This window comes from Neoarius graeffei, chromosome 19 (genome assembly GCF_027579695.1).
Source record: "Neoarius graeffei isolate fNeoGra1 chromosome 19, fNeoGra1.pri, whole genome shotgun sequence".
Lineage (NCBI taxonomy): Eukaryota > Metazoa > Chordata > Actinopteri > Siluriformes > Ariidae > Neoarius > Neoarius graeffei.
In genome coordinates, this window is record NC_083587.1 from 40408990 (window position 1) to 40433506 (window position 24517).

General features: G+C 43.5%; 1 protein-coding gene across 2 annotated transcripts in view; it reads right to left on the reverse strand.

The window, feature by feature from the left end:
• The window catches only part of LOC132867272 (dnaJ homolog subfamily C member 13-like), a 152885-nt gene extending 131395 nt beyond the window's left edge, over positions 1 to 21490 (reverse strand). For both annotated transcript variants that reach the window (XM_060900072.1, XM_060900071.1), the window contains exon 1: positions 21278 to 21490. The gene's annotated coding sequence lies outside the window, so the exon portion shown is untranslated. The remainder of the gene's footprint in view (positions 1 to 21277) is intronic.
• Positions 21491 to 24517: the final 3027 nt, after the last annotated feature.

Consider the following 24517-nt stretch of genomic DNA (forward strand, 5'->3'; position numbering starts at 1 on the left):
TTCTACCAGCCGAATTTGTAGTGAACACTTCATATCAGGTAGGTGTAATCTTCTAATTCAATACTCCTAGTACATCTGTTAAGTTGATTTTCGGATTGAATGATAACTGTATACTTAGAAACTAGACAGAACAGTGTTTGTGGCCGTCAGTCCGCTTGATCTCTAACGTTTAAAATGGCTATGCCTAGCCCTACTACCCTGGCCTAGTCTATGACAATGTTTTATCTTTTTGGCTCATATATGCCTTTGAAAGGCCAATCCATAGTAGGGATGGCAAAAACTAAAAAAAATCTTGACCGACCACCGAGTCTCATTAGCCGGTTAAAGTCGGTTAACCTACGAGTTTAAACAGGGATGCAAACGGCGCGCCTTTTGGCAGATGCCGCCTTTTTCACGGCTGAATTGTGCAGATCCGATTTTTTTTGGGGGGGGGGGCATTGGAGTGTCTGAATAATTTCATCAGAGTAAATTCTGTATTAAAATTACTAAATAAGCAAATGCCGTTACAGTCCATGAAACATAGGAAGTATGAGAAGAAAACAGTAAATCAGAAAGCTGCGCGCGTTTTCACGGAAGCTGCGCAAATGTGCGCAGCTTTCTGATTTACTGTTTTCTTCTCATATCTGGAACGGAGTTTAGATTTCGAACATTCTTACGATAAAACGTCCTGCATAGTCTCTTTATGATAAACGTCTTAATGCCACTTACCCATGAGGTTATCAAGTAGACATTCTTCTTCGGAACCTTCCAGAGGTATAGTTGGGATACCCATCCCACAACAAAATATTTATAAGCTTCCAGGCTCTTGTAAGCTTTGAGGGCTTTGCCAGTGTAACACGATTCACGATTAACAAGAAAATTGTAAATGTCGTGGTAGGCCAGATCGGGCAAATCGCCGGCACCGCAGCTCCGAATTTCCCTGAACAAGGATTGCGGCAAGTTGTACGGATCTGCAATCCCCAACCTGGAACACTTCTCCACATAACGCTGCCTCACGTCACCTTCAAGATGCTGAACAAACTTAGACAAGTCATCGCGTGATGTAGATGGGGTATTTTCTGAACTTTCTTGGGGATTACTCCCTGGATCCATTACGCTTGCGCAAGGTAAACAATCCTGAAACCGTCCAATATGGCGGAGTATACACGGACGGGTCACGTGACTGCACATCCTCTATAGGAAGCGTTTGATTGCTGTAATAGCCAATAAAGGCTTTTCTATTGATTATTGAGAAGGGTATGAATAATTTGACATGCCACTTTTTGTTCAAATGTAAATAAAAGCTGAGAAATATTTTTTTCCACAATGATTCCTCTTGTACATCATATCTCCTGGGTGACGCCTGTGTCATTTCCAATCAAGAAAAAAACTTGCTAGCTGAATAAAAGTAACCAAGTCAGAATTTGCCAGGGGTATGAATAATTTCGGGGGCGGCACGGTGGTGTAGTGATTAGCGCTGTCGCCTCACAGCAAGAAGGTCCGGGTTCGAGCCCGTGGCCAGCGAGGGCCTTTCTGTGTAGAGTTTGCATGTTCTCCCCGTGTCCACGTGGGTTTCCTCCGGGTGCTCCGGTTTCCCCCACAGTCCAAAGACATGCAGGTTAGGTTAACTGGTGACTCTAAATTGACCGTAGGTGTGAATGTGAGTGTGAATGGTTGTCTGTGTCTATGTGTCAGCCCTGTGATGACCTGGCGACTTGTCCAGGGTGTACCCCGCCTTTCGCCCGTAGTCAGCTGGGATAGGCTCCAGCTTGCCTGCGACCCTGTAGGACAGGATAAAGCAGCTACAGATAATGAGAGATGAGATGAATAATTTCAGGCTTGACTATATACATGGGTTCAGACAGAGTTACCCTAACAGTGAGACTGAGCTCATTACTACCATGAACCTAGTTAGCTAACGTGAACAATCACTAGATCACTAAGCAGGTTTCAGTCAGTCAAACTTGTTTCCATAAACCCTATAATAACTAAAATTTCATGATTTTTTTCCCCAAAGGGTTTTTTTTTTTAACACCAGTGCACTTTTGATTTTTTTCATTTAAAATAAGTCTACTATAGACAGTGCAGATCTACGTGCAGACAGCAGCATAAAATATAGTAAATGCTCATTTAATCTCCGCAATTGTGTCTCTCATTATTGTTAAACTGCTGCATTTTACAATACGCAAAACAAAACATGGACATTATATAGCCACCATGTTTACTTGCCACTCATCCATCAACTGTATAAATGAATTTATACCACTGCTGGATAAGACGATCACACCAACTAGACAAATGGGAGCGAATTCACCTAGGCAAGCAAAATTGAGATTGTGAATGGACAACCTCATGCAAATGGAGAACCACAGGAGATCAATTCAGCATGTGATGCATAGCATTCTCTAGAGAGGCGGGAGTAACAACCCCCCCCTGCCCAAATTTCTGACCCAGATGGCAGCCGCTAAAGCCTATATGTAGCATGAAAAGTCTTGCGTTGCATCTTGATGAACCTAAGTGACGTGCAGCAATAAACACATTTCTAAAGGGTATTTATTTATTTCAACAATTTGGACTCTCAGACAAATTGTTATATCAAAGTTATGTGAATGATCTGTCAATTCACATACCACTACATTCCTACAGTAATATATAGAGTTAATGTAGAGAAAGGGAATGAGTTATGTGAAATGAGATCACTTCATGTGCTAACTAGAGGATGTTTTAATACAGTCAAAATCAGATCAGTTGTATCGCGCTTTTAACAGACCGTCACAAAGCAGCTTTACAAAAAAAAATAATAATAGACTTGCCATATGAACTAATTTTATCCGTAATAAATTTATCCCTAATGAGCAAACCCATGGCGACAGTGGCAAGGAAAAACTCCTCAGATGACACAAGGAAGAAACCTTTAGAGGAACCACACTCATCCTCATCTAGGTGATAACAGATAGCATAATCATAAATAACTCGCTTCGATAACGGTCCTATAGAATCAAAGTACAACTGTGTAACCAGGAAATTCATTATAGTTTAAACATGAAGTCTGGTTTGTTGAAGTTATCAACTGGTCATTGATGGAGATTTGAGTGCAATATACACTAGGGGTGGGCAAAATTATCGATACGGCGATATATCGCGATACTTTGTCTTCCGATTCAATATCGATACTCAATTTGAATATCGATATTTTTTCAAATAATAAATCATGTTTCAGACGGGTTGTAAATCCAGTACGACTTCCGCACCTCCGCTCCGCAAGGTGTCGCTGTGCCGCTACCTCACTGCAAGGCACTCTTCGTCTTCTCTTTTTTTCCCGGTGGTTGTAGTGAGGAAAAAAAAAGAAAAGAAAAAAAGCAAGCATGGCTGTTAATGTAAACCTAGAGACGCCGCTAAACTTTAAGGCAGATGTTTGGAGGCACTTTGGATTCCAAAGGAAAGGAGAAAAAAAAAAAAAAAAAGTGAGCTGGACAAAGAGTACTCACTTTGCAAAACCTGTTTCGCTCCAATTAGATATTCAGGTAACACAACAAACTTGCGAACTTACTTAGCACGACGCCACCCCGACATATTAGCTCAGCCGGAGCCACCGAAACCCGACCCGAAGCAAACTACACTGGACAGTGCCAAAGTCCTCCCGTCTACTTCAGTGATGTGTGACTTACTGTAACTGTGAACTTAATTTTTTCATTTAAGACCAAAGGCAAGAAGCTGCACTTTATTTTGCATTTTCAGTTTTAGTGTGTGTGAGACACTGCATTTTATTTTGAGTATTTACTCAAAGTTCAGAAGAAACGTGATTTCACTGAGGTTTCAGTTCAGTTTCAGTGTGTGGACACTGACCCACACTGCACTGTTTCATAATTGTGCTCAGGGAGACTAAGGCTACGTTCACACTGCAGGCTGAAGTGACTCAAATCCGATCTTTTCGCCCATATGTGACCTGTATCCGATCTTTTATTGACAATATGAATGACACAGATCCGATTTTTTCAAATCCGACTCAGGCCGTTTGGATATGTGGTCCTAATTCCGATTCCTATCCGCTCATTTCATATGCGACTTCAGTCTGAACCGCCAGGTCGCATTCATCCGACTTACACGTCATCAACAAGCCACAAACGTCACTATTCTGTGCTGAAGTAGGCGGCGGGTCTCTCAAAAAAGTTACAACAACATGGCGTATAATCACGGGCGCAGATAGAGGGGGGACTCGTCCCACCCAGATTTAAATTCACCTCGTTCGGTCCCCCCCCACTTATAGGGAGGAAAAAACGTCTATGCTGTCTTTCTTTGCATAAGGCAAACCTCATGGAAAAATCAAAAGACTAATTACCATTCAGTTTATTGAGGTGCACGGCAGTGTATACATAGCTGCAACAACTCACATAAAACAAAACAAAGACTGATATTCGGTTGGTTGAGCTGCGCAGACTGCACAGGTTGCGAGCTCGAGCTTGGTTGCTATGGTTACTAACAACAAGTTTGACAGGCATATCGGGGTTGGGGTTGGTTTGCTGGCAGCTTTGTCCCCCCCAGTTTTTTGTCCCTCCCAGTTCAAAAAACGTATCTGCGCCCCTGCGCATGACATCAATGCGAGGGACGCTTCGGGCTGTGAAGGTTCTGAATCTTCTCAATGGAAGGACGCAGAGGTTAGGGAGCTGATTTCCATTTGGGGGGATGCAGCTATTCAAGCTAGATTGGATGAGTCATACCGCAACCGGGCAGTCTTACTTCCGTAAACACTGGCCATGCTCACTGCGTGTGACGTCGTCGTATCCTGCAATGCGCATGCGGAACACTTTTAGGTCGTTTTTCGTTCATACTGAGGATCACATACAAGTCGCATATATTTGTTAATGTGAATGACCTCACAAAAAAATCGGATTTCACAAAAAAATCGGAATTGAGCATTAAGCCTTGCAGTGTGAACGTAGCGTAAGATGCCCACTGCACTTTTCAATGTGTTCCAGACTGTGTTGTTCCTGCAAATATGTTGTAACTTGCGCTTGTATAGTTACAATAAAATGGCATGGATAATTAGAATTACATTGTTTTGACTCAGTTTGTCCCATGAATTATCACCATCATCTGATGTACATACAACTCGGATTTTAAGATGCATAATGCGTTTACATTTTTCAGTGAACTATGTAGAATATTGCAATATATCGCAGTATCGTATCGTGATGCATATCGTATCGTGAGGTCCTTGGCAATACCCACCCCTAATATACACTCACTGGCCATTTTATTAGGAACAGCCACCTGCTGTTTTCTGCCGTTCTCTAATCAGCCAATCCCTTGACAGCAGCACAATGCATAAACTCATGCAGATACAAATCAAGAGCTTCAGTTCATGTTCACTTCAAACATCAGAATGGGGAAAATTGTGATCTCGGTGACCGTCACTGCGGCATTGGTGTTGGCACCAGACAGACTGGTTTGAGTATTTCAGAAACTGCTGATCTCCTGAGGTTCTCTCCCCCAACAGTCTCCAGAGTTTACATAGAATGGTGCCAAAAACAAAACACTGAATGAGCGATAGTTCTGTGGGTGGAAACGTCTTGTTGATAAGAGAGGTCAGAGGAAAATGGCCAGATTAGTTCAAGCTGCCAGGAAGGATACAGTTACTCATATAGTCACAGAAACATCCACAAGTGCCGGCAACCAGCAGTTTTCGCCACCTACACAGACAGTCTGCGCCAGCTACTCGATCCCAGAAAAAAATAAAAATAAAAACTTGCTTTTCAATATTCAAGCGATTTAGATCTCTGCTGCTCATAATTTGCTGCAAATCCAATTATTCCACCACAAAATTGCCTTCAATTCTGGAAGCGACGCCATATTTATTGATCTGTAATGTGACTACACAGTTAGCCTACCTTCATACAGGACATTTAATTACAGTAGCCCAGGCTACAAGTTCTCTTTTCCTGGGGAGGGGGATTCATTTTCACAGTTAAATACCTGTTTTTCACAATTCAATTATATAACCGAACTTGATGGCAATACTTCTTACCAAGTGTGATTTACAAACGGAACAGTGTAGGATCAAAACCTAGCCATGCCCCAAGATCAATATTCCCAATTTCATTTCAGCCTGCAAATTTGTGTGTCCTTCAGACACGCTAGAAACAGGGCTGCACAGCACATCTAAAATTTACCACCATCGCAATAAACATGCTCGATATACATACTGCAAAAATAAATAAATGAACCCTGCCTGAACTGCAATAAATGGTCTATTTTCACTCCGCATGTTAACATATTGGCCAATCAGATGCAGCCCAACTGCTCTAGATGCCTGCTCCCTATGTAGATGCTAGTGGCTGAGGTGGTAAAATGCATGGAGATAGAGCTTGGTGAGCGTGACGATAGCTGAAGGGAGAAAGACGAGCGAGGAAAACCTGGGCGAAGAACTACTCACGGCTAAAAGGAACAGCACATCTGTTATTTGAAGTAGCAGCTGCCTTTCTCACATGCACACTCAAGCACAGTGAAATTCATCCTCTGCATTTAACCCATCTGAAGCAGTGAACACTGCGCGCGCGCACACACACCCAGAGCAGTGAGCAGCTATACTACAGCACCCGGGGAACAGTTGGGGGTTAGGTGCCTTGTTCAAGGGCACTTCAGCCCAAGTCCGCCCCATGTTAACCTAACCTGCATGTCTTTGGACTGTGGGGGGAAACCGGAGCATCTGGAGGAAACCCACGCAGACACGGGGAGAACATGCAAACTCCACACTGAAAGGCCCCCGTCGGCCGTTGGGCTCGAACCCATAACCTTCTTGCTGTGAGGTGACAGCGCTAACCACTAGACCACCATGCTGCCCGGCATAATATTGAACGATGCTTATAAATAGACCCCTTCGCAGTAAACGTCATTCATACGCAAGAGGAAATTGCGCACGCAGCCTGGACTCAAAAAAGACTCAGCGATGCCTAGTTGTGTTGTCGGGTGTCAGAATCGTAGCAGTGATGGGGTTAAAATGTACAGAATTCCAGCAGGATCTCACCCATTCCAAAAAAAAAAAAAAAAAAAAACCAACGTCTATGGCTACAAGCCATCAAACGTGTCGACTGGGATGAAAGCACTATCAAAAATGCGCGGGTTTGCAGCGCCCACTTCATCACAGGTAAGATCAGGCTATTTATTAAATCTCTTTTTATTCTTTCTGGTCTTCGTTTATTGATGTAGCAAAATACTTTGGTAACGTTTGTCTGATTAGCTGGGTCATAGTCACACAATGTAATGAATATTGTTAGCATGTTAACTTAGCTTTGCATGCAATTTTGTTTGTAGGAGAGGTCTCGCTTGACTCAAGCAGCCCAGATTTTGTGCCATCATTATTTGTGTATGCCGAAAATCACAATTTTAAAGCAAGGATGGAAAGGTAAAATTGTGTGACCTCACTCTAAATGCCAACTTACGTTGACTGCTCTAACCTAGCTCCCGCCCCGTTCAGTTTCATTTCTGCTCTCTGCCTCTCGCTTTTTACGCAGCTCTGATTTCTCTTAGCTGCACTCTTTACACTATCGTTCCTTTCATGCCATTACCTCCTGCAAATTGCTGTTTAGTGTTGGGATTTGCTGTTGTAGCTAAAGCCACATTGCCATCACATCACTGGCATAATTTGATTAAAACAAAATGAATATGAATGGCCCATTGTTAATCAAGTTGTACATGCCCGCACATAACAATCATATGCGTCTAAAGACTTGTAGGCACGAAGTTTTTCGTGGGTGTACACTGAAGTCTTGTCAATAAGGTACGAGTATATATCTGGCCATTGTATACCAGGGAACTTACTAACATCGTCCGTCCACTCTAATTAAATACGGATCCGGTAGGCGATGTCCACTTGTTAGAGTTAACTTATTTATGTAGCATTCTCGATCTTGTAACGACAATTGTTTGGCATAATCTGACAGCTCATAATGCCGGTCTATGGGCAGCGCCATTGTTTCTGAGTCCAGGCTGCGCGCGCATCCTGGCAACGGTCGGTTTGTTTACAAACATGCGAAGGGGTCTATACAGTGACCAGAGAGGGTTTTGTGAGTCTGATAAACAAACTGGACCAAAGATACCAGATGATTCCAGCACAGAATTACTTTCTCCCCCCTTTTTCCACAAATGTACTACACCTGTCGGAAGATGGTTAAGCCCGAACTGAGTCAAGATGCACACTGCACAAGTAGTGCAGACCTTTGGTTTAGTTGCACAATACGAGTTTCACTGTGCATTTCCTCACTGACGACTTGGAACTGAAAACACAATGTCTAGAGACTGTATTGACCAGCATCACACACTGGTGAGAACACAGCTCTTAGATTAGGCAGGTGTTAGCCAGCTGGGATTTGCATGAAGACTAGCCAGTGTGCATCACCACAGACAAGAGTGTCAACATTGTGAAAGCCTGTAAACATTTGAGAACTGAGGAGACCAATTGCTGTAGTTTTGAAGTAATGTCCCATTCTAGGGGCGGCACGGTGGTGTAGTGGTTAGCGCTGTCGCCTCACAGCAAGAAGGTCTGGGTTCGAGCCCTGTGGCCGGCGAGGGCCTTTCTGTGCGGAGTTTGCATGTTCTCCCCGTGTCCGCATGGGTTTCCTCCGGGTGCTCCGGTTTCCCCCACAGTCCAAAGACATGCAGGTTAGGTTAACTGGTGACTCTAAATTGACCGTAGGTGTGAATGTGAGTGTGAATGGTTGTCTGTGTCTATGTGTCAGCCCTGTGATGACCTGGCGACTTGTCCAGGGTGTACCCCGCCTTTCGCCCGTAGTCAGCTGGGATAGGCTCCAGCTTGCCTGCGACCCTGTAGAACAGGATAAAGCGGCTACAGGTAATGAGATGTCCCATTCTTGCCCGATATACAGTTCCAGTTGCTCAACAGTTCAGGGTCTCCTTTGTCATATTTTGCCCTTCATAATGTGCCAAATGTTTTAAATGGGAGACAGGTCTGGATTGCAGGCGAGCCAGTTAAGCGCCTGGGCTCTTACTACAGAGCCATGCAATTGAAATACATGGAGAATCTGGTTTGGCATTGTCTTGCTGAAATAACCAAGGCCTTCCTTCAAAAAAAGCCTCACCTACATGGGAGCATGCTGCTTCAAAACATACATGTATAATATTTATAAAAATCATTCAGCATTAATGGAGCCTTCCTAGATGTGCAAGCTACCCATGTCATGTGCACTCATACCATCACGGATGCTGGCTTTTGAACTGTGCACTGACAACAAGCCGGATGGTCCCTCTCCTCTTTTGCCCAGAGAACATGGTAGCCATATTTTCCAAAAAAAGATTTTCAATTCGTCAGACCACAGGACAGTTTTCCACTTCGCCTCAGTCCATTGTAAAAGATCTCGGGTCCAGAGAAGGTGGCTGTCTTTTCTAGATATTGTTTATATCTGGTTTTAACTTGCATTTGTGGATGCAGTAAAAAACTGTTCCCTAACCCATGCAGCAATTTCCACAAAAGAATTGTGGCTGTTTTAAATGCAGTGCCACCCGAAGCCCCAAAGATGACCAGCATTCAATGTTGGTTTCTGGCCTTGTCTGTTGCATACAGAGATTTCTCCAGATTCTCTGAATCTTATGTACCACAGATGATGTGATCCCCAAATTCTTTACAATTTTACATTGAGGAATGTTAAGTTGTTGCACTACTTGTCCACACAGTCCTTCACAGAACAGTGAACCCTGAAATATGGTTTCAATTATTTGAAAATCATCATATTCTGTTTTTACACAGCGCTCCAACTTTTTTTTTTTTTTAAATTGGGGTTGTCATAATAAACATCCATTATCTGTAGCCTACAGGGTCGCAGGCAAGCTGGAGCCTATCCCAGCTGACTACGGGCGAGAGGCGGGGTACACCCTGGACAAGTCGCCAGGTTATCGCAACTTTAAAATATGTTTTAGTACATTTTTATTTAATTAATGCTTTATACTGTCTCTAATCTTGATTTTGCCATTTTTTTAATGTAAAGGATTATTAAAAACATTTAGTCTATATAGTAGATAATGTGAATTGTGTGCTGGTTTGGGTATTTATTTAAATTGACCACTGTGAAGAAAGTTAAAATCGCTTTGGTTTTGTAGAAGCCTCCTTCCCACTTTTGGTGCCATTACACCTTTTTTGGGGGCTAAGCTCAAAGTCGTTCATAATATGCGGACCTGGTAACTGTACCGCTCGGGTTAACTCAACATACTTCCATATATTTATAAATGGAACCACCAGCTTCAGAGGTCTCTCTCTCTCACACACACACACACACACACACACATACAGCCAGACAGGAGTGGCATGCGCGCGCACGCACACACACACTGCCAGCCAGACAGACAGGAGTGGCATGGAACAGTAGCGGCATGGAACAGTAGCCAGCCACAAGCTAACAATTTAAGATTTCTACTCTAGGTTTTCTCAGTGTTGGTTGGTGTGCAGAGCTTGTGTCCTCCGTTTCCTTTTGATACACTCAATCTCTGAGCAAGTCATGCAAGCTTCAACATTGCAAAACAGGATGCAGAGAAATTGGGAAAGCCTGACTGATGCGATCATGAACTCATGGGCAGCACCAGAGAGCGGCTTGGGGTGATGCAGCTACCACGAGGATAGCCACAACACCCTCTTAGCACACCCAAGAAATGTCTGTTTATCTGGTTTAATTAGAATTTTAATGTGTATAACAAGAAGCCTTTATCACACATACACTCAAACACAGATTTAAGCACACAGCAAAATGTCTCCTCTGCATTTAACCCATCTGAAGCAGTGAAAAACACACACGTGCACACAAGTGAGCAATGAGAACACACACACACACCCAGAGCAGCGAACAGCTATGCTACAGTGGCCGGGGAGCAGTTGGGGATTAGGTGCCTTGCTCAAGGGCACTTCAGCCCAACCTTTAGGCCATGGCTGCCCCACGTTAACCTAACCACATGTCTGAACTGTGGAGGAAACCAGAACATCCGGAGGAAACTCAAGCAGACACGGAGAACATGCAACCTCCGCACAGAAAGACCCCAGTCAGCTGCTGGGCTTGAACCCAGAACCTTCTTGCTGTGAGGCGACAGCGCTAGCCACTACACCACCATATTTTATAATTTGAAAAATAAATACTTTAATAGAACACAATACATGGCATTTAGCAGACACTCTTATCCAGAGCAGCATACAATGAGTGCAAGTCAGGTATGCGAAGTACTGAACTTCTAGACAAGTAAGTTCTAGTGCCAACAATACCTAGTGTAATATTCTGTTGAAGTACCAATACTTAAACAGCCAAGGAAACAAACCAACCATATAAAGTACAACTAAATAGAGAACTCAAACAGCTAACCCCAGGCTAGACACTACACAGCCTGGGTTGGTCAAGACTGAAACGCGGTTACATAGTGGGCAGGGAAGAAGTGCAGCCTGAAGAGGGGAGTCCAGTCTGTGCCTGAAAGTGATACAGACACGAATAGGTCGCCCCTGTCTCATTTTATAGATTAACATAAACCTTTAATTTTTGATGTGATCACAAGGTGTTGAGATGAAAACTCACTTTTTATATATTATTATTATTATTATTATTATACCCATCCCAACCCTCCCATCACAAAGCAATGTCAGGAATTCCCTTCTGCTGAGAACATGACCGAGCAGGGAACCCCTGCCTGGAAGGCGCACCGACAGAACACGCTTTCATGACAGAACATGAGCGGTGTCCAAAATCTCACACACACCCCTATCTAGGGAATTCTATATAGAGGACTATATAGTGAGCTCACTGGTAAAATGAAAAAAAGAGAAAAAAACTCCGCTCTTGGACACTACTCCGCCGCACCATTATTTAGGTCATTAACATTGCACAATTAAAACGTGCCAGATCAGTCGGCTGGTGGGTTTTCAAAGTAATAAATACATACATGTATTTTTGTGATAAATCCATATTATACTGAGCGTATTTCCCACAGTAATAAATACAAAAGTACTTTGTGTCTGCTGCATCCTTCAGTTCTTTTAAATCAAGGCTGAATACTTTCTTCTTTGCCTTTTATGAAATCAAATGTGAGGCTTTTGATTCATTCCTCGCTCTGCACTGTAACTTTTATTCTTGCATTTTATCTGTCGTATTCTATTTTAGCTTTTTTTCTATTCTCTTACTATTTTTAAATTGTACTTGAATGCCCCTTTATAATGTGTTTCTTCCTCCGTCCATTTACCCCCGACACAGTACAATATTATTGCCATTTTCACACCACAACTTATAAATTTGTCTTATGCCCGCTGTCAAAAGAAAAAACAAACTACTGCTATACTCAGTCTAAAACATTTAACGGTCCTGATGAAACGGCTTTTCTTTAAGCGCGACAGCAATGCGTGATGGTATATATGGCTTGGTTAGTGACCATCGGTTGTATTCTACTTTTCACGATGCACTGTGGGATACTACGAGTCCACTATACAGGGTGTAATAGTTCTCACTATACATTCAGACAGCACTACAAAATGGCGAACTCACTATATAGAGGGCTACCGCATGACGTCACCGCGCCGCGAGATTTTGTTAGGCGCCATATTGGAAGACCAAGTACATGCACTCACAATATAAAACAAAGTACGAGCGAGAGTAAAGTGACACGATGGATGATAATTCTGGTTATGTGAGTACATTACCAGCTGCAGAAAGGGCACGGTATGTGGAGAAACTGGCTGTGATTGATGGGTTTCACCCATATGATAAGACTCGCGGCAAGGGAGAATGGAAACATAAGGAGGACCTGACACCAATTCTGCCATCTGTTTGCTACCCAGACATTGTAAACTATTTGTTGTTTACACCCAGTGCCTACACTGCTGATGACTTGAAAGCCTACAAAGGGCTACAGGCTTACAATTATGTTGTTAGTGGCTTGGTTCGTGATATTACAGCTGTTATTAAGAATAACCTACACATAGTTATGGCCAAGGTAATCTTGTTGATATTTATCTTTTAATAATATATCTTTTCAGTTGAAAAATTAATAATTTTTGTTACTATTAAGGTATCCATAATTTAGGTTAATTTATCCATTATACATATGTATTTATGATATATGCCTACACAACAACTATGCTTTATTTATATAATAGGAGGGAGAGCAAGCCCCAAACCATCCTAAATTATTATTATTATTAAATTGGAGAAGTCTGGGAGGCTTGCTCCTCATACAGTTATCAACTTGGGGCCAATTTAGCATGTTTTACATCTGAATTTCTTGCGTTTGCTTACCTCAAAGTGTCCACAGATCATGCACAGACTTATCCATTATATCCACAGTTTTTTGCCAAGTCTACTGTTGGGCCAATAAATCATAAATAAAACAGCTCAGATTTGTTTGTTTAAGTCGTTTGCCACTCCACTTTATTCTCGTGGGTTCACATACCGCTGCCGTTATTTCCCCCTAATCACGAGTTTGTTGGTCTTCCAAAATGGCGCAGGGTCTGTTTACTTCCGGCTTTGGGTGACGTCAGTGAAATCCCTCTATAGCGAGTGATTTCGGACACAGCGCGTGTCTCGTATGATGGGGATGAAGAGGAGTTAGTTGGGGAGAGGAGGTTAAAGAGGCAGAGGAGGAAAGGGAGAATGCAGGGCTCGGGCCCTACCGGTTTGAGCTGTACCAGGACCGTCACACTGACAACCGCAATGAGGTGAGTGACTGCCACTCAGATCTCAGCAAGTTGACAAGTGGACATGGTGGAGGGATGACTAACAGACCACCTGTTTTGATTTACATTAATAAATTACCAATACCAGCTGCTGTTAGAATCTTTTACTGACGTAATTGTTAGTATAATAGTAATTCCTGTCAATAATTTATAACTCAGGCCAAGCTAAAATAATTGTTTTTGTTCCAGTTCAACAACTGCCAACCGAATACTGACCTCCCAAAAGCACAGTGTGGCACCGAAACATGTTGCTTAGTGTAGACGACTGTAGTGGAAAGTAGTCACTAGACTGCAGCCGGTGCACCAGAACAGTGCTAGTTTAGATCTACTCTACTTAGTCATTCTATTACCTGAAAGCTAAAATAAAATATTTTCCCAGCTACCTAAGAGTACCTACCCACTGTTCAAGCGGGTGTTTGTCATTGCTTTCAAGCATTTTCAACACACTGGATGAATGGAGTGTGTACACAATAGAGCACAACATCTGTCTGCCAGACTGCTTTATTTTCACAGTCATAGAGAAGAGTGAAAATATTTAGGTATCAGTATTAATTTAAAAACTTTTCAGTATTGTAAACTGCCGTGTTATTATGCGACTGGGCTTGTCTGTATTCCTTTGGTAGTGATGGAAAATGATGTTTAAAAGTCTTGGCTTCAGATGCTGTGCGCACTTCCGGTTTCTGGAGATTCCCTGATCTACGTCACAACAAGGCGCCGCAGTTCCCAACTGCTCCATCGTGCCGCTTTGGTGGGGTTTCTTTCCCCCCACTTTATCATCAAAGGCTTATTATTCGCAATTGCATTATAGGTGAAAATTATCGTAACTATTTTCACAAAGTCATAGGGAAGAGTGAATTTATTTAGGTGCCTGTATTATTTGAAGGTGGTCAGTTCTAATATCAGTGGGAAGGTCATTCCACCAGTTATGATATTGTAAAAATAGGCTTACCTAGATGCAGTCATTTGCACTGAAACCGGATATCCGCCCATGATGTAACTGGATCACCCGTAAGCCATTTACCTTCATAGCACAGAGCCATAAAAGTTCCTAATTCTTTAAAAAAATAAAATAAATAAATTCCCCAGGTACCACAGTTTGCGCTCTCTTGCTCTGTGCACGTATTCACTGCTTTATCAGGGTTGAAAGCAGAAAAATAATTTCATTCTGCTGTGTGACAAAAAGGCTTCTAATTCTAAAAATCTAATCAGTAATTTGCTGTAACCATGCAATTTTTACTGGCAACAAAACACGCGAATCAACAGACTTCACTTTTTTGAAGTCTGAATTTCATGCCGCTCCATAACGCATATGCACTACTGACAGGGATATTAGTAACAATAGCAGATGTCATAGTAACATGATTCTTGCCATCTAAAAAGATTACTTTTCGCAGTAAAAAGCAAAACAAAGAAGCACGTCACAACACGATCGGGCTTATTTTTACAGCGAAATGTTTGACACTCGGGCATCTTTCAGCTTGTTTACAACAATTTAGAAGTGCTATATATCAACTAGGTCTTAGCTTTGGTAAGTCATATCGTGAGTGACATCATAACCTCAGATTCTCTTACATAATTTGTACTCGGAGCACAAGATGTGAACCTCAGCGAGAGTGAGACGGCAGCGCCCAGGGACACTGTTTTCCTCCATCCATCATCTGTAACTGCTCATCCTGTACAGGGTCACAAGCAAGCTGGAGCCTATCCCAGCTGACTATGGGCGAGAGGCAGGGTACACCATGGACGAGTCACCAGATCATAGGGCTGACACACAGAGACAAACAACCATTCACACTCATTCACACCTACGGTCAAGTTAGAGCCACCAATTAACCTAACTTGGAGTGACAAGGTTGGACAGGATAAGGAGCGAGCACATCAGAGGGACAGCTTGGGAAATAAGCTAAGAGAGCTGAGACTGAGATGGTATGGGCACATACTGAGAAGAGATGCAGAGCATGTTGAGGATGGAGCTGCCAGGCACACAAAAACAAGGAAGGCCAAAGAAGAGACACATGGATCTGCTGAGAAAGGACATGAAAGTGGCAGGTGTGGTCGAGAAGACAGGGAGCAATGGAGGCGAAAGATCCACTGTGGCGACCCCTAATCGGGAGCAGCCAAAAGAAGAATTATTAACCTAGCTTGCAGGTCTTTGGACTGTAGGGGAAACCGGAGCACCCCAAGGAAACCCACGCAGGCACGGGAAGAACATGTAAACTCCACAAGTGCCCCTTTTCCACCAAAGCAGTTCCAGGGCTGGTTCGGGGCCAGTGCTTAGTTTGGAACCGGGTTTTCTGTTTCCACTGACAAAGAACTGGTTCTGGGGCCAGAAAAAACGGTTCCAGGCTAGCACCAACTCTCTGCTGGGCCAGAGGAAAGAACCGCTTACGTCAGCGCGGGGGGGGCAGAGTTGTTAAGACCAACAACAATCGCAAGACCGCGAAAGGCCACCATTTTTAAACAAGAAGCAGCAGCTGTACAAACATGAAATCATCCATTATTATTGTTGTTTCGATGTTCGCGCCAAGGTTTATGCAAACGTAGTGACGTAACTGATATGGCTCCCCTTAGCACCCCGAGCTATGGAAAAGCAAACTGGTTCTCAGCTGGCTCGCAAGTTGAACGAGTTGTGAACCAGCCCCAGAGCTGATTTGGTGGAAAAGGGGTGAAGGAAAGACCCGCTTCGGCTACTGGACTCATGCTGCGTTCATGTGCTATGGGAAGATGATATTTTCCAGTTGGGAAGTGGTATTTACCAGTGTGTTGTGTTCACATACTTTTGTTGTTGTTGACAAATTAAAGATGGTGGACCAGATTCAGAATCAGGCCTGTTATTTGGCTAAAACAATTATAGATTGCCTTGTTCATCAGCTGCAGCAGGAATGAGTTATCAAAAGTCAAAAGGTAAATAATGCTGAATATTTCCTGATCATGACAAGTAGAGATTTTCTTAACACACTGAATGCCACGCAGTTTTTGGAAATTTGGCTGTAGCCACAATGAGTGTAGCCAGTATCTAGATCATTGTTGGCGTTCTTTGGACAGCCACAGAATATTTTGTATTAGGCTATAATATACATATTATAATAATATAATATCCATAACATGACTCGTTTAAAAGGTGAGAGTCAGCTTTCCGTAGGAGAAAACCACTTCTTTCTTGGTTCATAAGCTAGTCTTGTACCGCTCGCCGCCATGTTGAAAAGGTTAAAGTTCATCTCATCTCGGCAACTCGTGTATCAAAATTTTCTACGAGTTGCCCAGTGGAAAATACCACAAGAGGGGGCGTTCATGTGTGCTTTCCATGTCGGCGTTTGGTATTTACCATAATTCCCATAGCACATGAACGCACCATCAAACCTAGAACCTTCTCGCTGTAGGGCGACAGTGCTAACCACTACACCACCCACATTGTTTTTCTTTGAAAATAAAATCTGGACACAGTATACAGGTACAAATATGAACAAAAGAACAGCCAAACATGTCTTGTATGCATATTATGTCAGTATAAAGGAGTTTATTTTAATACAAAAATGCTGCTGTTCCATCATCGAACCTACTCAAAATACAAACACTACCAAATAGATATTTACAAAAAGCCCACATTTGTCAAGAAAGAAATTGTGCTTTATCGTAGTACTACTTTCTAAAACAGACCTGGGCATTTTACGGCCCGCGGGCCGCATCCGGCCCTTTGGTTCATTCTGACCGGCCCGCGTAAGGTTAATTAGAAATTACAAAATAAACGTATTTTCTAATTTTACCTCATGCATGGACTGAATATGCATTGCTTTTATTTTGAAGTTGTGTTCAACAAAAACGCAATGCGCGCGACATGAACATGACATCCCACGAAACCTAATCCCACGATAACTACTTCCGTAATTTGTCCAGACCAACCACAAACTTGTACGTCATCCTTCAAACGGTCCAGCCAATCACATAGCGTGACGTCACCAGCAGGCGCCGGAGCCCGAGCCGATCTGTAGATCTGATACCTACACCGAATCGACTGATGATCATCTGTCAGCTGTGCTTCGCATCTCCACCTCAAACATTCAACCTGACTCTGATGCACTCGTTAAAGACCAACAGAGACTAGATTTCTCTCACTGAACAAATAAAAAACACCAAATGAGGTGATTAGACTACAAATGTGGGCATCATTATTATAATATGATGCATCTTGTTTGATATTTGGAGTAGAAAGACAATATTTTGATGTCTTTGTGTTTTGGGGTGAATATGACTGAAAACAAATGGTACAAACGTTCACTTTTGTTAACCATTGTTTTGGGAAATTTGATTGAATAAATGACATTTTTTGTAAGGCAACCTCGTTTTTTCCATACTCTTACCAGCAAGGTATTAGGCAGAGACCCGTCCACCCGTAAATTTGACGGGCGATTGCCGATTTCAACGGGCAAGTATACACACAGACGGATACTGAAACGGACGATAATGCCGAAAATTTTCGCACATGAATACTCCCACATGTCATCCGATAAATCCAGTTATGTTCCGCCATCATTTACAAATCGTAAGAAACACAGTTTAATACGAAAAATACTGAAAACTTGAAATGAAAAATCAGAATATTTCATCGCTTCCCTCTTCGCTCACCGCTACTGAGGGAATCCTGGTTAGTTTCTTTTCCTCCGCTTAGTAATATGCTTAAATTCAGCGGGTCGTCTCGTCTGATCTGAGGTCGCGTTCGGATGGGGTTTTCGAAAAAGGGAGAGGGGGCCCTCCCCTTCAGGCGGCCCCTCGCCTCTCGTCGTTCCGACCCCCGGCCTCAGCCTGAGCCTCTCGCGCCCGTGGCCGCGACCCCGTCTCGTCCCGGTCCGGGGCGCGCACGGGCAGCCAGAGTGGAAGGATCCACCGGCAGCCGCGCGCGTCCGCGGGGGGTGGGCCGAGGCGTTCGCACGGCGTGACGCGGGAGGCGCGTGTCGGGAGGTCGGGGGAGAGAGCCTTGAGAGGCGCATCTGGGTTTAGGAGGACGGAGGCGCCTAGCGGGCGCCTGCGAGCCTCCAGCCGCGGAGGCGCCGCCCCCCGTCCGATCGATTGGGATAGCGACCCTCAGACAGGCAAGAGGAGAATTTCTTGTCTTCAAGCGACTAGTATACCATAACAGGTTCTCAACAGATGGTGATGATGAATGGCAGGAAGAGGGTCATTTTGCAAGACCAACTCAGCTCATGATGAAGATATTTGGAGGTCCAAACATGCCAAATCAGCGGCTCTATCCAAGCATGTTTCACCTCATGTCAATGGCAATATGTGTGCTTGTTGGCAATGCAGAGGCTGAGCGAGTCTTTTCTGTTCAGAACAGGATCAAAACCAAGTTGAGAACAAAATTAAGTATAGTTAGGCTGGAGCAGCTTATCAGACAGAGCTACGAAAAGTTAGATCGTCAGGAATTTGACTTTGATGCAGCAGCAGACCGATTCTTGCAGGCCCCTAGACGTCTGTAATCTTTGTGTAAACCAAAGAAACTCAGTTCCCGTTCTCTCAAAGTTAATTTTAATTTTTGAGTAGTTTGGTCAAAATATTATGGATGACAGTCAGTGACAGACATTCTGCGATTTAATTTCTGCCACGTAAAATAGAATACTGTTGGGTTTTTTTTTATTCAATACTGTAACTAGATCAAAAGATTATATACAATTCATTGTTGTTTATTTTCTTTTCACTTTTGTTACCAAATCAAACACCATACACTGTAAAAAATGTCCGTAGAATTAACAGTGAATTTATGTAAAATCATGACATAAAAAAACTGTAAATACAAAAACAATGAAGCAGTGTGTAATTTACATCAATATACTGTAAAACTCCTCACCAAATACCACTGTTAATTTAACAGTAAGAATATGTTGAATTGATCATATTTTTTTTGTAGAATTTACAAATTGTTGTAGTTTAAACACAGACAAACTGTAATACTAAAACAGAATGTGATAGTTAAAATTACATCATTGCCCTGTTAAAAAAATACAAAAATGGCCACTGTCGTGGCTCAGTCGACTAAGGCGCCATACCATGAATCTGGGGACCTGGGTTTGATTCTGACCCAAGGTCATTTCCCAGTCTCTCTCCAGCTCATTTCCTGTCTCTACACTGTCCTATCCAATAAAGGTGAAAAAAGCCCCCCCCAAAAAATATCTGTCTAGTAGATCATTGAAACCAGCATACACTGTAAAAAAATTCCTGTTGTTTTTACGGAAAAAAAACTGGCAGCTGGAGTCACCAGAAAAAATCCGTAAAATATACAGCAAAACGGTAATTGCTTTTACGGTACAGCTTGTACATTTTACAGTTAAATCCAGCATATAAAACACTGGACTTCTGTTATATTTGCTACTTTAAACTGTAAAATGTACATGCTGTGCTGTAAAAGCAATTACCGTTTTGCTGTATATTTTACGGATTTTTTCTGGTGACTCCAGCTGCCAGTTTTTTTCCGTAAAAACAACGGGATTTTTTTTACAGTGTACATACATCTGATACATTCAGGAGTGAAACTGAAAAAAATACAAAGTAAAAATATGCAATATTTCTGATCAAAAATTACACGCCATTTCACCCTGAAAATGTCCTAGAATGCAGGAAATGAAGTCTAAATTTCAAAAATTTTCGGGGGGGGCATGCCCCCAGACCCCCCTAGAGGGACTTCGCGCCTGCGGCGCATCAGGATTATATAAAATATTATTTTTGACTGGTAATTTTCTTTTTCTGCCTAATACCCTACTTACCAGTCTTAGCAGCTTGTAAAAACAATGATATTTATTGCTTTGTATAAAGAAATACAATTAATATTATGCAGAATTTAGTTCAGCCTTATGGTCCGGCCCTCCACAAAATGTCCTGTTTCTCATGTGGCCCTATGGAAAAAATAATTGCCCACCCCTGTTCTAAAATAAGGTAATTTTTTTTCTGGGCATAAAACAGCACTCTCGATTGTCAAATCGTCTCTGTTCATCTGGTAACAAAGCAGAGAGGGCGCTGTCGCATCGGGAACAGCATTCTCTTATTAAAACCACATCATTATTCAAATGTCGACTCTAATAGCATCATTTAACCTGGATTGATCAACTTAAAAATGAACGCATTATAAAAAACACTGAATTATTACGCAGTCAGTCACGTCAAAGAAGCAGCATCAGTGCCGAACTTACAACTAAACATTCGAGTCCATCAAGTTGATCATTAAACCTTACAAATTCCCTAGAATGGCAATGCTACGATTAATTAACCTTAAATGCCAAGGAGTTTAAATAACTACACAAAAGGTGTCACTTGAAGGAATCAAACCAGTGTATGACAAAGTAAGTTAGAGTTAACTAGCTAGGCTTAAAAATACAATAACAAACTAGCTGAGCTTCAGCTAAATGTAATATACTCCTCAAGACTGGACAGTCCTTCACATGCCATCTTTCCAAACCGTTTACACTCGGCTGTAATTACATTACATTACATTAATTAATTAGAGAAATTACATTAGCAAACGGGTTTTCCTGCATCAGTGCATCAAATACAGCTAGCTAGCTAGCCAGAGCTAAGAGAACATGGGCACCCGCAACGCTTTACCTGGTGGTTGAATACCAGATGCGACTTGTTTCCGTCCCTGTATCCTCAACCCTCCAAAACGCATCAACGTTTCTCTCCTTTTTTTCGATAATTGTGGCGCTGAACATTGACAACTACGCTTCGCTCAGTAATAAAACTCAGGACGGCGCCATATTCGGCTCACACAAAGTGCAAATCTGCGCATGTGCCGACCTCCATCTTGTCACGAGGCTGTCAGCTGGTTGGCCAGACCGGAAGTTAAAAAAAACTCCTCTTTCCCACTTGTCTGAAATCATGATGTGTTCAGCTGATGCCGCGTTTCTCGAATAACGAAGGCAGTTCCTACAGAAGGCCATTGGGGCCAAAACCAAATAAAGTGTTATGTCTCATCTCATTATCTCTAGCCGCTTTATCCTGTTCTACAGGGTCGCAGGCAAGCTGGAGCCTATCCCAGCTGACTACGGGTGAAAGGCGGGGTACACCCTGGACAAGTCGCCAGGTCATCACAGGGCTGACACATAGGTGGGGTTTACATTAGACCGTATCAGCGGATCATCAGATTAACGTTTTTAAAACGATTAGTGTGCACACAGCAACGCCAATACACGGATACGCTCGGCTCCGCAGGCATCCTGCGCTCCAAATCACTCCGCCCTGAACAGCGAGTGCCCTCTGGAGGGTGCGCACTCTGGCCCTGCGCAGCTCACAGAGCGCACGAGTATAGCGCACGAGCAGTGATTTGGGACTGAGCCGCTGTGTGTGTGATCTCAGTGCATGTCGGGCATGCGCGTCACTTACCACTTGCAAGTGGAAGGATGGCAAGCCTAAAGACAATCATAACTACACAATGGGCAGTATTTGCATCAGTATTTGCAGTATTTTCATACTTTTATACTCTTTAATGAAAGGTGATACAAGGCGGAAGTCCGCGCCGTTTTTCAGCAGTCGCGTCACATGACCAACGCCAGCGAATCAGGAAGGTGGATGTCACAGTGACGTTGTCCAATGACGACGCCAGCTAGAGCTCAGCACAGCGTATCCGCGTATCCGCGTATTCTCAATGTTTACACAGCACCGGACCAGACAAGATCTGGATTGAATACGTGGACCCTGACGGATTCCCGTTTCCCGGCGTTTCCAGGCGTTTTGATGTAAACGGACAGTGCATCCGCGAAGAAAACGAGACAGATACGGTCTAATGTAAACTTGGCCATAGACACAGACAACCATTCACACTCACATTCACACCTACGGTCAATTTAGAGTCACCAGTTAACCTAACTAGTCTGGTTAACACCAGACCATATCACAAGTGAAATATGGTCTGGAATCCGCCTATTGAATTTCTCATAGGGGAGGTGTGGTTTACGATTGTCAACGGCCGTTTATTGGACGTTGCGAATGTCTATCATTTGGCGTATACGTAGCCCATGGCCAATCATGGCAGTTGTACCCAGTGACGTAGTTAGAGCGACGAAGAAGACAAAGAGGCAACTCTTGATAGCATTTTCCTGCTCTGGACCACGCTGTGCCGCAGAAATCCCGAGATTGCCTGCCTCCTTTACCTGGTCTTCCACCAAGGCAGTCAGTGGTGAGACTACCGCAACGACCGGGGTTTGGCTAAACCCCATCTGCTTAGCCACTAAGGGGGCTAGTTGGTAAATGAGACTTTTACCAAACCCTGTCGGGAGCAAGGCAAAGGCATCTGTCTTCGTGTCAACGAAAGACTGTAACGCCAAACGCTGTTCTTTTTTTTAAAACAAACTTTCGCTCTAAACTATTCAGAACAGTGTCTAAAGCTTGATCGAAAGTTTGGTTCGTATTGCTCGCCGCCATGTTAAATGTGATCCATAAACAGTCCCAAATAAACTACAAGCTTCCGTTTGTCGAGTAGTATGCATCACCGTCTTTCCACCCCTCCCCACTCTCTGATTGGCTCCCTAACTCAGGCGAGCCTTTAGACCAGGGGTCTTCAATCCTATCCACAAAGGGCCAGTGTGGCTGCAGGCTTTCATTCCAACCAAGCAGGAGCTACACCTGATTTCACTTGTTTAATCATTTCACCCTCGTCTCCAGTCAACAATCAAGTGAGCCTCCAGTTTGGCTGTAATGAAAGCCTGCAGCTACACCGGCCCTTTGCGGATAGGATTGAAGACCCCTGCTTTAGACCATAGTTTCCATGCTGTCTTTTCAGATCGGAACGATTGTGCAAAGCAGCATGGGATTTCCCAGGCTATAACCTAACCTGCATGTCTTTGGACTGTGGGGGAAACCGGAGCACCCGGAGGAAACCCACGCGGACACGGGGAGAACATGCAAACTCCACACAGAAAGGCCCTCGCCGGCCATGGGGCTCAAACCCGGACCTTCTTGCTGTGAGGCGACAGCACTAACCACTACACCACCGTGCCGCCTGAAAGTGTTATGTTAAAGTGCATATTCTGGACCAATTTCAGTGTTTTGTTTTTTTTTAATATGAAAGATTGCCTTTTTACACACTCATCCAGAAGGGTAATTTTGCACAAGGCCATCTGTCTACAACAGAAAAAAATAAAATAACAAAACACGTCTGGAAAAATCCCAAGGGAGTCTGGAGCCAGATTCGTGATGTCACCTGCGGAAGTGCCAGCAGGCTGCGAGAGCTTTACACGGTTTCAGTGCACAGCCTGTGTAGACCAAGCACTCCCATTTCTCTCTCATGCCCCTTTTCCACCGAACCAGGGCTGGTTCGGGGCCAGTGCTTAGTTTGGAACCGGGTTTTCTGTTTCCACTGACAAAGAACTGGCTCTGGGGCCAGAAAAAACGGTTCCAGGCTAGCACCAACTCTTTGCTGGGCCAGAGGAAAGAACTGCTTACGTCAGCGGGGGGGGGGGGGGGGGGGGGGGGGGGGAGTTGTTAAGCCCAACAACAATCGCAAGACCGCAAAAGGTTGCCATTTTTAAGCAACGAGAAGCAGCAGCTGTACAAACGCAAAGTCATCCATTATTGTTGTTGTTGTTGCTTCTTCTTCTCCGTGTTATTGCTTCGATATTTGCGCCAAGGTTTATGCAAATGCAGCGACGTAACTGATGTATACGGCGACGTAATGACGTGGCTCCCCTTAGCACCACAAGTTTATGGAAAAGCAAACTAGTTCTCAGCTAGCTCGCAAGTTGAACGAGTTGTGAACCAGCACCAGCACTGGCCCCGAACCAGCCCTGGAACTGATTTGGTGGAAAAGGGGTATCATTGTCCAGTCTTTTGGGAAACGATAAGTACTAA